Here is a 15826-nt window from a genome sequence, read left to right on the forward strand (position 1 = left end):
GTCAGGGTCAGGATCAGGGTCAGGGATCAGATCAGGCAGTGCACTTTTCAACGGATGGAGCAAAGAAAATATACGGACAATATCAACAGGTATGCAGAAATGCCACTTATCTGTAAGTGACTCTGAGGACACCACTCTCCTCACCCTGTCTGCTCTATGAGCTTGCTCTGTCCTCTGCTACTCAGTTGAAACATGAGGAGATGGAATTTTCTTCCTTCCTTCCTACTTCCCTTCCTTTCCTTCCCTCCATCCCTCTTCCTGTCTTTCTTCCTTTCTCTTTTCCTTCCTTCCTTCCTTCCTTCCTTCCTTCCTTCCTCCCCCCTTCCTTTCTGAAATAGTTTTTTAAAACTTTTTTAAAAAAAGTTTGTTTATTTATTCTGAGAGAAAGAAAGGGAGAGAAATTGCAAGCAAGCAGGGAAGGGGCAGAGAAAGAGAGAGAGAGATTGAATCCCAAGCAGGCTCCACAATGTCAGCGCAGAGCCTGACGCGGGGGTTGAACTGCAAGATCGTGACCTGAGGCGAAACTAGAGTCAGATGCTGAACCAACTGAGCCACCCAGGTACCCCTGAAATACAGTTTCCTTAGGAGAGGTCTCCTTAACTCTCTGGTGATTTTCTCCCCGTATGTTTGCTCTTTAGCTGAATTTCTCTCTGAAAGAAAAACTGAAAGGAATTCTGTACTGCATTTTAAAAAAGTTTTTAAAAAATGTTTATTTTCGAGAGAGAGAGAGAGAGAAAGTGGAGGAGGGGCAGACAGAGAGGGAGACACAGAATCTGAAGCAGGCTCCAGACTCTGAGCTGTCAGCACAGAGCCCGATGTGGGGCTTGAACCGCGAACTGTGAGATCATGACCTGAGCCAAAGTCGGACACTTAACCGACTGAGCCACCCAGGTGCCCCAGGAATTCTGTACTGCATTTTAATAAGTTTCTATTACAGTGGATTTGAGCTGCTATTAAAATATGAGACTGTTTTTTAATCTGGAGTTCCTTGGTGAATTCTTTTAAATTAAGGCTTATTAACATAACCCTGTACCATTTGATGTGCTGCTACTACTTGAAAATGTATTCAGAGGCTACAAGCAATGAGTTTACCCAGTGACAGCAGCTAGTCCTTAAATAATCCCCCCTGAGTACACCAGTTAATGCATAGGTTTTCCACGCACTTTGCAGGATTGTAATATCAGCCAACACTCTAGATCACAAAGTAGCCGAAGGAGTCTATATTAACAAAGAAATCGCTACCAACAGAAATACATAGACAATGAATGTTGCATTTAGTAATTTGAAAAGTGAACCCAAATACTCAGTGTCCATGTGTTTAATGCCAAGGCTATCATGTTTCATTGGGACATATACATTTGTTTGAAAAATCACCTTTCGGGGCGCCTGGGTGGCTCAGTCGGTTAAGCGGCCGACTTCAGCTCAGGTCACGATCTCGCGCTCAGCGAGTTTGAGCCCCGCGTCGGGCTCTGGGCTGATGGCTCGGAGCCTGGAGCCTGCTTCCGGTTCTGTGTCTCCCTCTCTCTCTGCCCCTCCCCCGCTCATGCTCTGTCTCTCTCTGTCTCAAAAATAAATAAACGTTAAAAAAAAAAATTTAAAAAAAAAAAAAGAAAAATCACCTTTCAAATATCAAAAGTATCCGGTCACTTTTCTCCAGGGTAGTTGATTTCCTTGGCTGCTGAAATAAAAGGCTATTTAGCACGTGCAATCTGTGTTTAGTGTGTTGTAGGTGTCTCCTTGATCATTTATATGCTGTTGTTTCTTCAGCAGCTCCCCTTGACCTCCAGTGCCCAGTCACCTCTATTTATCCCCTCATCTGAAACAAACTCAAATTAAATCTCAGTTGGCAAAATCTCTCTCCATACGTATAGCCAACACTGACCTCGACCTGTCTTCTTCCTCACTGGAAATGGTAATGAGTTGCTCTTTGGATAAATTCTTAGTCCATTTTTCCTTCCCTTGTGAATATTCCAATTAGCCATTTTTTTTAATTGCACATATAGAACACAAGGATATTTTTCTAATCATGCACTTATATGGCACAAAATAAAACATTTACAATCTCATTAAGCCCCAATTTCTTTGAGGAAATAAAGGTCATAAAACTAACCTGCCACAAGAAGGAAAATAACAGCAGATTTGCTCTTGAAGTTTCCTGGTGCCAGGGTGAAGAAATGGGCTCTGAATCCTTGTCTCCTATGAAGACTACTGGCTTCTTCTTTGCTCTTTTCTATACTGAGGAGCCCGTCAAGGTGAGTTTTATGTGATAGCTAATTTGCAAAAACTCCTCCTCTTGTCTCTCCCCCTTCCACCTGGATTCTAAAGTTGGGATTCGGGTAAGAAACTGTCATGATGTCAAATTTTTCTAAACATAGTCATTGTGTTGGTTTCGCAAAGTCTGATTAAATCAAAGGTAGGAAGGAGTTTGGAAGCAAGTTCATTTAGACAGTAGACAGTTTGGAAATTGATCTATAGTGAAACTCAGCAAACATGGGGAAACATTTCATCTCCTGGGATGATAGACAATTAATTTAAACATATTTCTTCTTTTTAATTAATTAATTAATTTTTATCGATTTATTTTTATTTTTAACTTTTTTCCTAAATATAATTTATGGTCAAGTTAGCTAATATACAGTGTATACAGTGTGCTCTTGGTTTCAGGAGTAGTTCCCAGGATTTATTGTTTACCTACAACACCCAGTGCTCATTCCAATAGCCACGTTGTGGAAAGAGCCCAAATGTCCATCAACTGATGAACATTTGATGTGGTTTATATATACAATGGACCTAGTTTTTGTTTTAGAGAGAGAAAGAATGCGGGCAGAGAAGAGGGGCAGAGAGAGAGAGAGAGAGAGAGAGAGAGAGAATATCAAGCAGAGTCCACACTCAGCATGGAGCTCAATGCAGGCTTGATCCCACCATCTTGGGATAATGACCTGAGCAGAAATCAAGAGTCTCATTAAACTTACTGAGCCACCCAGGTGCCCCGAATACAAACGCATTTCATTTGATAGAGGATCATCACCAAATTTAGAATAGGGAATGGGAGCCATTGACCAAAAACATAACTCGTACATAATTTTGTACCCATTTCTGACATTTCTTTAAGGTAAATTCCTACAACTGCAATGGCTGAGTCAAAGGGCATTTGAAGAAGTTTTTCAGATCTTTGATGTATTGTTTCTAATAAAGATTCAAGCGGTTTCATTATAATTTAAAATGTTTGAAGATACCCTTTCCTTCCTCCTTGTTAATTACATAAATATTCCATTTTCTTAATGAAATCTGCCATTCTTTGAATATCAGTGAGTCTAAACTCTGTTCGTTTATTTTTGGTCCATTTGTATTTTTCTTCACTGAGTTTGATGGATGTCATTTTTACATGTTTTTATTCTTCTTGTTGAAAGAAATCTTTAAAAAAATTTTTTTAAACTTTTATTCATTTTTGAGACACAGAGAGAGACAGAGCGCAAATGGGGGGTGGGCAGAGAGAGAGGGAGACATAGAATCCGAAGCAGGCTCCAGGCTCCAAGCTGTCAGTGCAGAGCCTGACGTGGGGCTCAAACTCACGAGCTATGAGATCATAACCCGAGCCAAAGTCAGATGCTTAACTGACTGAGCCACCCAGGCACCCAAGATAATTATACAGATTTCTAATTTCATCTATTGCTGTAATGGATTATATTAGTTAGGTTTCCCAATTGAACCATATATGCATTTCCCCATTAAATCTTACTTGGTCATGGTATACTAGTATTAAAAAGTCTAAACATCTAAAAATATAAATCTAAGAATAATAGTATTAAAAAATCCCTCTTGAGGGAGTGGGAGGCCACTAAACTTCCCAATGAACTCAGGAGCTGTGGATCTGGGATCTTGACCATGAGATCCCTGCACCTCTGTTATTGTTGTTACTCCTTGGCCATTTCCCGGAATGAACAATTTCAAAACAAGTAAAAAAGATCTAATTTACTTTTTTGAAGGCCCCATATCATGCTCTGCGGTTAAGGGACCCCTAGAAATAAAAAGGGTATTAACAGACCTAAAACAGAAAGCAAGGGAAGGAAATCTTTGAGTGGGTAGAAAGAAGCAGGCAGAGTGTTTGCCTAGGGTTGTTCTCAAACATAACCGAGTGGGGACCCACTTGGTATCAGACATACAGTGAAATTCTATCAAATGAGTTTAGAAACCAAAAGTTTGAGGACACACAATGAATGAAATGCTGAAGTCCGTAAATCCTCCACCTGTCTTGTTCTAAGCATTTCGTTTGGCTCGTGTCCTTAGTCAGAAATATAACTTCTGGGGCACCTGGGTGGCTCAGTCAGTTGAGCATCAGACTTCAGCTCAGGTCATGATCTTGCTGTTTGTGAGTTCGAGCCACCGTCAGGCTCTGTGCTGACAGCTCGGAGCCTGGAACTTGCTTCAGATGCTGTGTTTCCCTCTCTCTCTGTCTCTCCCCTGCTTGTGCTCACTCTCTCTCTCTCTCTCAAAAAATAAATGAACATTAAAAAAAATTTAAAAAACCCACAACTTTTGAATTGCCTTATAGCAAGCACATCTAATTATGGGAGGGGTTCTAAGAACTGAACCTACCTGAGATTCCTACAGTCATGTTCTCAGGTGCTGACTTAGTTTTGCTTTATAACTGATGAAAAATAGATTGGAAGCTTATATAATACAATAAAGTTCTCTAATAAAATTTTGCCTTCTATTTCACGGTAATGAATTGTGACATTATAACACATCTTAATAACTTTGTGGTAAATCTTATTAGTCCTTTAAAATCATTGCCAGTATTTCTTCAGTTAATTAAAATCAGCGAGTCTATTTAATGGGCAATGTGATTACTATAATTAATTAGGAACAGACAAGGTAAAAAGTCTCTGAACTAGAGGTTTCAAGATTTTGTCGAATCAGGGAAGGTAAAGTTCCTAAAATCAACATCTTCAATTGCTTTGTGACTTTCTTTTCTTTTAAAAAAAAATTTTTTTTAATATTTATTTCTGAGACAGAGAGAGACAGCACATGAGTGTGGGAGAAGCAGAGAGAGAGGGAGACACAGAATCCGAAGCAGGCTCCAGGCTCCAAGCTGTCAGCACAGAGCCCGCTGTGGGGCTTGAACTCACAAACCTTGAGATCATGACCTGAGCTGAAGTCAGTCGCTCAACTGACTGAGCCACCCAGGCACCCCTGCTTTGTGACTTTCTGAAGTGCAAGCAGAAAGGTAAAACTGGCAGCTAAACTTCTTCTTATATCTTAAGTAATTAATTTACACACACACACACACACACACATATATAGACACATTTTGACTGTAAAGTTATAATTTATAGATAATTGATAGCCATATTATGCATTGTACCTTAAAGACTGCTAAATCCATCTATTAAATGTTCCAGCGAAAAGCAAAGACCCACAACGAAGCAGCTGGAAACTCTGTACGCAGGAAAAGCACTGAACTTTTCAGAAGAATTGTTCATCTCTCTATTTGCTGCTATTATCTGTGTGAGTCTGAGCAATGCCTCTTTGTTTTTTAAAGTATAAAGTAGGAATGATAATATATGAAACGAGCCTCACAGAATTATGGTATGGTTTAGATAAAAAGCTACACTTAAAGATATTTTCAAAAGCAGAACATAAACTACAAATTTGTTTTTTATTATTTAGAATGTTACCTATTTCGATGGTTTTCATACCTAGTTGAGCATCAGAATCACTAAGGAACTTAAATGCTGAGCATCTTTCTGGGCTTCACTTTATATTTACTAAAGCAGATTGTCCTGGGGAGAAATCAAAAATCAATATTTTTATGAAGCTATCAAGTTGTTTACAGATTTATATCACCTGCCATATCTCAGATACTTTGAATGGTAGGCAATTTCCCCACATTTGGTATCTCATTTAGACCTCACAAGAGTTCTGGAAGTAGGTATTTTTATCCCCACTTTACAGATGAGGAAAAATTAAATAATACACCCAAAGTCCTCTAGGCGTATAATAATTGGGCATAATTGATATGTGGCAGAAACATCATTAGAAACCTAAGACTGTCAGGAGGCAAAATCTTTGCCAGTGGTTTCCAACCTTCAGGTGTTCGTGGCACATTTGAGGACTAGAATTTCTAAAATGATACTGGAAAAGATGAGAGGACTTAAATCGAGGCAAGCCATGGCTGGAGTGTCACAGTGGCCTCTAAGCAGGCACGTGTCACTTGGCTGTCCATCGACAGTGCAATGCTGTCGCAGCAGAATGTTACTGCCTAACTGAAACTGCATGTTCCACGGGACGTGTGACCATGTTTCTTGGGTGCTGACTCCCTGTTGCACTGTGCTTTTCATTTCTAAGTGCATGAAAATTCCCCATGTCTATCTGATCTTCATGGGCCCCAAAGATATAGGTTCTTAGTTTGACAAAAATTAATTTTGCATATTCGCCAAAATTTGATGCACGCTGAAAGGTCGCAGACCATATTTCTTCCACTAAAGCATGCCTCCTACCTATTTAAGACAGGTGGTTTTTGTGTGTGTTTTGGGGGTGGGTGGTGGTAGTGATTTCAAATTCTTTCTTATGCTAAACATAAACTTATACTTAAGGTCTAACATAGACTGTCTGTTATCCCCATTTAACATGTGCCATTTTGCTTTATTTGAACTTAGATTTTTTCCCCCATTCTGAACACATTTAATACTTTAAAAGGCATTTCTGAGGCACCTGGGTGGCTCAGTCGTTGAGCATCTGACTTCGGCTCAGGTCATGATCTTGCGGTCCGTGAGTTTGAGCCCTGCGTCGGGCTCTGTGCTGACAGCTCAGAGCCTGGAGCCTGCTTCGGATTCTGTGTCTCCCTCTCTCTCTGTCCCTCCCCCACTCATGCTCTATCTCTCTCTCTGTCAAAAATAAATAAAACATTAAAAAAATAAATAAAATAAAAGGCATGTCTGTGAAGAGTTTGAATGTGTGAGATTCTGGTCTGCTTTAGAAACAGGGCAACATTCCAAGCTGTGATATTTGAAAGAGTGTTACACAAGACCCTGAGACCCCTCACAAGGAAAGCCATGTCCCTGAGATGTACATTAGGTTAGAGAGGGAGCTCTTTGCCCAGAACTTTGGGCAAACTTTTCTTTAGTCTTCTTGTCTCCTGCCTTAATATATAAAGCACCCCTTTTTTTTTTTGCCTCCTTCTAGTATTTTTTGCTGGTTTTTGAAAAGGTACTTCCAAAAGTTTCTTACTTTTCTTAAAAACTGACTTCAAAACTGTACTATGTAAGATATTTCTGTAGCATGGATTATTACAGTATTTTGTATTGTGTTTTTTTCAATAAAATTTTTTTTTTTTTAATTTTTTTTTTTCAACGTTTATTGATTTTTGGGACAGAGAGAGACAGAGCATGAACGGGGGAGGGACAGAGTCTAGAGAGGGAGACACAGAATCGGAAACAGGCTCCAGGCTCCGAGCCATCAGCCCAGAGCCTGACGCGGGGCTCGAACTCACGGACCATGAGATCGTGACCTGGCTGAAGTCGGACGCTTAACCGACTGCGCCACCCAGGCGCCCCTCAATAAAATTTTTTTTAATGTTTATTTATTTTTGAGAGAAAGGGTGGGACAGGGAGAGAGGGAGACACAGAATCTGAAGCAGGCTCCAGGCTCTGAGCTGTCAGCACAGAATCTGACATGGGGCTGAACCGCAAGAACCACAAGATCATAACCTGAGCCGAAGTCGGACGCTTAACTGCCTGTGCCACCCAGGGGCCCCAAGTATTAATGTTTTGATTTAGTTTCGGTTGGGGAGAGCTATCATTTACTGAGCATTAACTATGTGCCAAGCATTGTGAATAAGCGCTTTGAAAACATAATCTCATTTAATCCTCACAAAAAGCATATTTCCATTTCATAGACACGGAAACAGGCTCAAAGGAGATTAATTGTCCAGTAAATGGTAGAACCGGAATGGAAACCCTTAATTATTTAACTTCAAATTCCCTGCTTGTCACTCTGATTTAGCAGCCCCTTTTTTTATGCGTGTGTTGGTTTTAGATAAATGGCCACAAATTCTTTGATATTTCTCCTACTGAGAGGTGAAAAGCACCAGAAATGATAAATATAGAGATAAATATAAAAGGCATTTTTGTAATTAAATTATACCTCTAAAAGATAATACATTGTTGGGGCACCTGGGGGGCTCAGTTGGTTATGTGTCTAACTCTTAATTTTGGCTCAGGTCATGATCTCCCAGTTCATGAATTCGAGCCCTGCATCAGGTTCTGTGCTGACAGTATGGGGTCTGCTGGGGGTTCTCTCTCTCTCCCTCTCTCTCTCTGCCCCTCCCGTGCTTGTGCTCTCTCTCTCTTTTTCTCAAAATAAATAGTTAAAAAAATTAAAAGATAATACAAGGTTGAAGGCAAAATAAATAGCAACGTAGTGTGAGAATTAAAATATACGTAGAAGTAAAATGTATGACACAAAGAAAAAAGGACAGAGGGGGGACAATAGAGTACACGGGGTTATATATGTACCACAAATATTATTTGAGAGGGCAGGAAGTTAAAATATATTTTATAAACTCTGGAACAGCCTCTGAAACAAAACAGAACAAAAGAGATTGAATAAAATACTCATAAATATTTTTTACATGTTGCAAGCAATCATTCTATATTTACAAAAAAAGGCTGGATTAAGTTTAATAATAGTGCTGAATTTAAAAAGCTCCAGAGGAAGCTTTTTAAAGCTTTCCACTTTCTGATTTGGCTTCTAGTTAGGAAGTAACCTCAGCGACAGTCGGAGGCAAAAGATTTTGGAGACCCTACCCATTTCTCAAACCCTCCTGTCACCCCGGGCTGCCCCAGCAGGTTCATCACCTGCATAGATGGTATGTAATCCAGGTGTGTGTGTGTGTGTGTGAACTGTTCTACTGAGGGCAGCGTCTCTCCTTTGTCCACTGCTGTGTCACACGTGCCTGCATAGTGGGTATACAATAGTATTTGATGATTTACCGACTGGAAGTATTAGAACCTTCTGGAGAAGCAGGCAGGTGAACACCGAAGTCAATCTTTGCATCTGGGTGAATGACAATAAAAGATTCCATCATTTGTGGCCTGGTATTTAAAAGCCCCACTCTGATGATAAAGATCTCGCCTTTTGGTGATCCTGGATGAGAATGCTTACCCAACAGCTCTCAAGACTTGTGAGTGTGCCTGCTCTTGGCTTTGCCAAACTAACCCTGATCGTCCACGCATTTGACATCTTTCCTTGGATCCCAGCTGTCCTCAGCTCAACAACTAAACCTCATTTCCTTATTCTTCCTTTAAAATTGGAAGTGGAGGGGCGCCTGGGTGGCTTAGTTGGTTAAGCATCCGACTTTGGCTCAGGTCATCATCTCACAGTCTGTGGGTTCGAGCCCCGTGTTGGGCTCTGTGCTGACCGCTCAGAGCCTGCAGCCTGCTTCCCATTCTGTGTCTCCTTCTCTCTGCCACCCGCCCCCCTCATGTTCTGTCTCTGTCTCTCTCTCTCTCTAAAAAATAAATAAACATTAAAAAAAAAAGATTGGAAATGGAAGTATGGGGTAAGATATGCCAGGCAAATATAAGCCAATGTTTTTCGAGCCTTCCGAGATTGCCATGCAAAGTATATACTAAGAAAGAGGTGGTGTCCTGGTCCCTTGTTACTTAGAGTGACCTGAGGACCAGCGGCATCTACATCTTCTCCGTGCATGTAGCCCCGAAACTTGCATTTATTTTTTTTATTTTTTTTAAATTTTTTTTAACGTTTATTTATTTTTGAGACAGAGAGAGACAGAGCATGAACGGGGGAGGGGCAGAGAGAGGGAGACACAGAATCCGAAACAGGCTCCAGGCTCCGAGCTGTCAGCCCAGAGCCCGACGCGGGGCTCGAACTCACGGACCGTGAGATCGTGACCTGAGCTGAAGTCGGCCGCTCAACCGACTGAGCCACCCAGGCGCCCCCCGAAACTTGCATTTAACCAGGTCCCCATATTAAAATGTGAGAATCCCTACCTTTCCTGCAGTTTGTGGCCAGAGGCGAACGGGGACGATTTGTCACCAGACTGGAGACTCCAAAAGTCACTTGTTACAAAGCTTTCCAGTGGCTCCCCATCTCACCAAAAATAAGTGAGGCTCCTTACTATGGGCCTTATCTACCTAATGAACAAGCTGAACTAAATAATTGCCACAAACATGGTATTTTAGCGTTTTTTATTCTCTAAACCTCTGTCCCGGAAACCGTCTCCGGGTTTTACTCTCCACCTCTCTGCTTCGAAACGTTTCTTCGTTCATTCACCTGTTCTACATGCAGTAATTACTGGATTCTGTGGCCCAAGCCCTCCCCACATTCACAGAATTCCATTTCCCTAAGTGGGGGAGGGGGGTCCTCGTTGCTCTGCACGTGTGTCGCAAGGGTCTGACGTGACCAGATCATCCTCAGTCTCGGAGACGAGCTTGAGACATGAAGCACGGAAGAGCCCCCCACGGGGCATCGAGGCCTGTCTGCTCTCACACACGTTCTGGACCTGCTCTCGGCTTTCCTTCCTTCTCAGGCCAGTGATGGAGACAAACTGACCACATCGTCGCGACGTTAGGTATTGGGCTCTTGTCTACACGATCTCACGTACCCCAGTCTGTCCTCTGGGGGCTTTCCCGAGCAGGTCCCCTTGGTCATCCGATCAGCAAGGCTTCACTACGGGCCCACTGTGTGCTGCTATGCAGGTGTCCCTGAAGCATCAGGAATGACCCAGCACGGTCCCCGCTCCAGAGAGACTCTGCTCTAGTTGGGAGACAGACATTAAGCAATAATTGTAGTGCCGTAGGTCACAGGCAGGAACACAAATCCATATGAGGAATGGAAGCGACCAGAGAAAAGGGAATTTATGACTCCAAGGCAGGTAAGGGCAGAGAAGTTTTCTCAGAACAGACACTAGCTAGGGGCGCCTGGGTGGCTCAGTCTGTGAAGCATCCGACTCTTGGTTTCGGCTCAGGTCATGATCTCATGGTTTGTGGGTTCGAGCCTCGTGTCGGGCTCTGCGTTGACAGTTCAGAGCCTGCTTGGGATTATCTCCTCCTCTCTCTCTGCCCCTCTCCAACTTGTTCTCTCTCTCGCTTTCAAAAGAAATAAATAAACATAAAAAAAAGTGCAAGTGCGTGGAGCTGTCCTGGAATGTAGAGTGAAGGGGCCCTCATGGCTCCAGGGCCTGAGGGGAGGGCGCCTGCTGTGCACGAGTCCTCCTACCCACAGAGAGGTACCCCCGGGGGCTTTCAGATAAGACGGTGCTATGGTCAGATTTTGGGTTTTGCAAAGATTATGCCGTAAATAGTGGAGAAACTATCAAGGCAGGAAAACCGGCCAACTAGCATCCAAGGAGTTGTGCCGTCATGAAGGCACTGACAGAGTCTGCAGATAAAATGGATGTTTAGGAGGTAAAGATACTGAGTGAGCTCAGTGGATGATGGAGTGAGCGGTGAGGGAGAGGCAGGCATCCGCTGACGGGCAGACCTCGGGTTTGGCCGCTGGCCCCATGGTGACACCCCCAGCCCCTGGCCTCTGTTTGGACACTTGGGTCAACAGTGACCGCCCTGCTGAGGTGAATGATGTGATTGCCTTCGCTTATTTTCTTCTCTCCAGTCCACATTCAAGGGCAGGGATCTTCTCTTACTAACCAGGGCTTGCCCAGGGTCTGGCCCACAGACTATGCTCAACTATTGCTTATAGACTTGAGTGAACAAAGGAGCTCTTAAAACAGACAGATGCATAGAGAATCAGAGAATGTTAAAGTAAGGATGTTTGTGGAGATCGTTTGGTTCAGCCCATGAATTATACTGATGAGGAAATAGGCCCAAAGAAATAAAGAGAAAGGGAGACTGGGTGCTGGGTAAGTTTGGGGTGGGGGGTGGGGGATAATGAATTCAGTTTGGGTCATAGTTACATTCGTGAGGCCCATGGTGTATCTAGACTCCCACATCCAGTGCACTGTTGGAAGGTAAAGCTCAGGAGAGGGGTTGAATCTACACTACAGGCTTGGGTTGCAGATCTTACAGAGCCCAGGGCAGGGAATGCTCTCATGACCCCATGAGACCTACCCCATGAGAAGAAGTTAGGGGTCAGGACGGCTGTGGGGCGTGTAAGCGGAATCAGCTTAGCACAGTAGGAGGCAGCACAGCAAGTTACTTATCCTTCCCATGCCTCAGTTTCCCTGGCTGAGTGTGTACCTACTTCACAAGGTTGTCACGAGTTTAAATGAGTGAATATTCACTAAGCCCTCAGGGCAGTGCCTGGCATGGAGGAAGCTCGGGCTAAGCGTGAGAAGGGATATATAGACACTAACATTTGATGCTGGACAGATGGACACGAGCTCTGAAAAATAAGCAAACTAGGTGTGATGAGAAAAGGAGAAGGAAATCAGGCAGGATCTGAGGGGGAGTTTAAAGGGGGTGGGAGCTGCAAATGTGAAAGGGCTTTGGCAACTGGAAGCTCCTGGGTGATGCTACACCTGCTCTGGAGGAGGGTCAGGGAGACGAGGGGTAGGCAGAGGAGTGAGTTGCTTGGTGGGCAAGAAGTGGGCAGGGCATCTGGGTGGCTGGGTCTGTTAAGCGCCCGACTTTGATCTCAGCTCAGGTCATGATCTCACGGTTCATGAGTTTGTGTCCTGCAGAGGGCTCTGTGCTGACGGCGCTGAGGTTCTCTCTCTCCTCTCTCTGCCCCTCCTCAGTTTGTGCTCTCTCTCTCTCTTTCTCAAAACAAATAAACTTAAAAGAAAAAAAGAAGTGGGCAGGTGGCTGAGAGGGAGGCTGTGCCGGGGCGCAGAGGAACCTGAACCAGCCCCTTCTCCATCCCAGAGTCCCCAGGCGTGAAGTGAAGGCGCCTCACTCTTACCTGCTCTGGTGGCCTCATCGTTTTCTCTTCTTATGACTGACATTCCATGGTGATTGAGTTCTTTTTTAACTTAGGAATGGCACCTGAATTAGCTCATGATATGCTCTTTAAAACTTGTTTTGAGTTTATGGAGATGGGTGTTGTCAAGGGCTGGTGTAGTTTTTAATTTACAAAACGTTGCCAACGTATGATTTCACGTGTGACGGTTGGGAACGTGGATTGCAGGTATTTTCACTTCTGCTCAATGAAACAGATCCTGAAGGATGGCGTGATTTTTCTCCAAGTCACAAAAGGAGGAACCCACGACTTTAATCCAGGGCTGCTGGCAGGAAACCCAACGCCTCCCAGTTTATGGGAACAACTGGGGTGGGTGCCGGAAAACTGGTTTAGAATTAGGTCTTTAAAGAACATAGTTTCTATTTATGAAAAACACCTATGGGGGCGCCTGGGTGGCTCTGTCAGTTGAGCGTCTAACTCTTGATTTCAGCTAAGGTCATTATCCCAGGGTCATGGGCATCGGGCTCTGTGCTGACAGAGCAGAGCCTGCTTAGGACACTCTCTCTCCCTCTCTCTCTCTCTCTCTCTCTGCCCCACCCTCTCTCTCTCAAAATAAATAAACATTTTTAAAAAAATGTGTCAACAAAAAATGTCTTCTATCTATTTCTTTAAATCATGGTGTTTTTGTTTTTGTTTTTAACCATGTTTTTTTTTCTCCTACAGTAGGACATAATCTAACCTAAGATTTTTTTTTGTTTGGAGAAATAAACTTGTTGTTGTTGTTGTAATCTTTTGATTTCTTCTATGGTGGTAGAACATTTCTTAATACCATCAATTTTATTTTGTTAGATTGATGTGATAGATGATTTCAAAGCACTTTTGCTTGCATTATTCATCTGATTCTTCCAGCTGCTCTTTGAGAATGGTAAAACAGGGTGATGAATTCTGTTTTACAGGTAAGAATCTCGTGTTAGAAAGACACCCCGATGTTTATAGCAGCACTATCAACAATAGCCACATTATGGAAAGAGCCCAAATATCCATCGACTGATGAATGGATAAAGATGTGGTTTATATCTACAATGGAATATTACTCAGCGATCAAAAAGAGTGAAACCTCACCATTTGTAACAACACGGATGGAACCAGAGAGTATTACGCTAAGTGAAATACATCAGAGAAAGGCAAATATCATATGGCTTCACTCATCTGTGGAATTTAAGAAACAAAACAGATGAGCATATGGGAAGGGAAGGAAAAATAAGGTAAAAATAGAGAGGGATGCAAGCTCTCTTAAATATAGAGAACAAGCTGAGAGTTGCTGGAAGGGAGATGAGTGGGGGGATGGGCTAGATGGGGGAGGGGCATTAAGGAGGACACTTGTGATGAGCACTGGGTGTCATATGTAAGCAATGAATCACTGGGTTCTACTCCTGAAACCAATACTACACGGTATGTGAACTAACTTGAATTTAAATGACTTAATTAAAAAAAAAAAGATCATATGACCCACCCAAGGTCTTGCAGAATTACTCAGGGACACCATTTAGACGCTCAGCTCCTCGTCTCTAAGCTGCTGAAGGTGATGCCCAGTGTGGGAAGTCATGGTGTGAGCGTCCATCTAATGATGTCAGCCGCTGCCTGGCCTGTAATTGGAAACCCTGGCTGTAGATGAGTCAGCATAAGTCAATGAGCATTTTAGGAAAGCAAGGCCTCCCTCCACCTCTTTGTGAATCTTCAGGTTTACCGGCAGGGTGTTGGGTGTGGTGTTTTTATATCTTAGGCGCTGAAGCATAGGAGAAAACTAAAAATACGGCATCAGGTGAGAGGAAGAGAAAGGGAGGAGGAAGAGGAGGACAGAAGTGGAAGCAGCTCGGTAGCAAGTGAACATTTCCCAAGTGATGGCTTTGCGTCTTTCACATACTTGTATAAAGTGCTGACTTCATCATTCTACAAAGCATTTATGAGATAATATCTAAGAAGCACTTCGAGCGCCTTGGAAAATAGTGTTAGACAAATATAAAATACTGAGAATATAAAAGTGACAGACAAAATCAGATATATAGTCTATGCGTTAAAAGAAATAAAACTGCTTTATTCATCAAAGTGATCAATGTACAGTGAAGAAAGCAGAGGGTTTTTTTTTTGTTTGTTTGTTTCTTGGCTGGGCAAGCCCATCTGGTTTCCTCAGGATTAATGTACTATAAACATGTTTACCACCAATGAAAGGTTCTATAGAAATATTGCTTCCTCGTTGAACATGTGGATGAAACATTACTAATTTGGTCCCAGCAGAAACAATTCGGCTGTCTTTAGTGCTGAAATCTGCATAACTTTAAGTCGCTAATAGAGAGTAAAAAATGCTGAGATCAGGTAGTTCATCAGGATGTGACATTTAGAGTGTGACCGGATTTCATCTCAGAAGGACATCTTTGTGGGCATGGCTTCAGAATATTCTGGACATCTTCTTTTGAATGAATTAGTACTGTAATTTTCAAAGGATGACAACATAAGGGGCAATCTTTTCTCAATGTCATTACTACTAAAATTCTTATGCCAATTTAAAGAAAAGTATACTGTAAGTTTGACTATAAAATACTTTACTATAAAATTGGAAGGCCAACAATGATTTTTTTCTTTTATCCTGAGAAAATAATTAAAATTTTTTTTGGATATTTATTTATTTATTTATTAACATTTACTTATTTTTGAGAGACAGAGACAGAGCATGAGTAAGGGAGGGCCAGAGAGAAAGGGAGACACAGAATCTGAAGCAGGCTCCAGGCTCTGAGCTGTCAGCACAGAGCTCCATGTGGGGCTTGAACCCACGAGCCATGAGATCATGACCTGAGCTGAAGTTGGACGCTTAACTGACTGAGCCACCTAGGCGCCCCATGAGAAGATAATTTTGAAAAAAAAAAAAAAAAAAAAAAAAAAAAAAAAAAAA

Source organism: Panthera uncia, chromosome F1 (assembly GCF_023721935.1).
Source record: "Panthera uncia isolate 11264 chromosome F1, Puncia_PCG_1.0, whole genome shotgun sequence".
Lineage (NCBI taxonomy): Eukaryota > Metazoa > Chordata > Mammalia > Carnivora > Felidae > Panthera > Panthera uncia.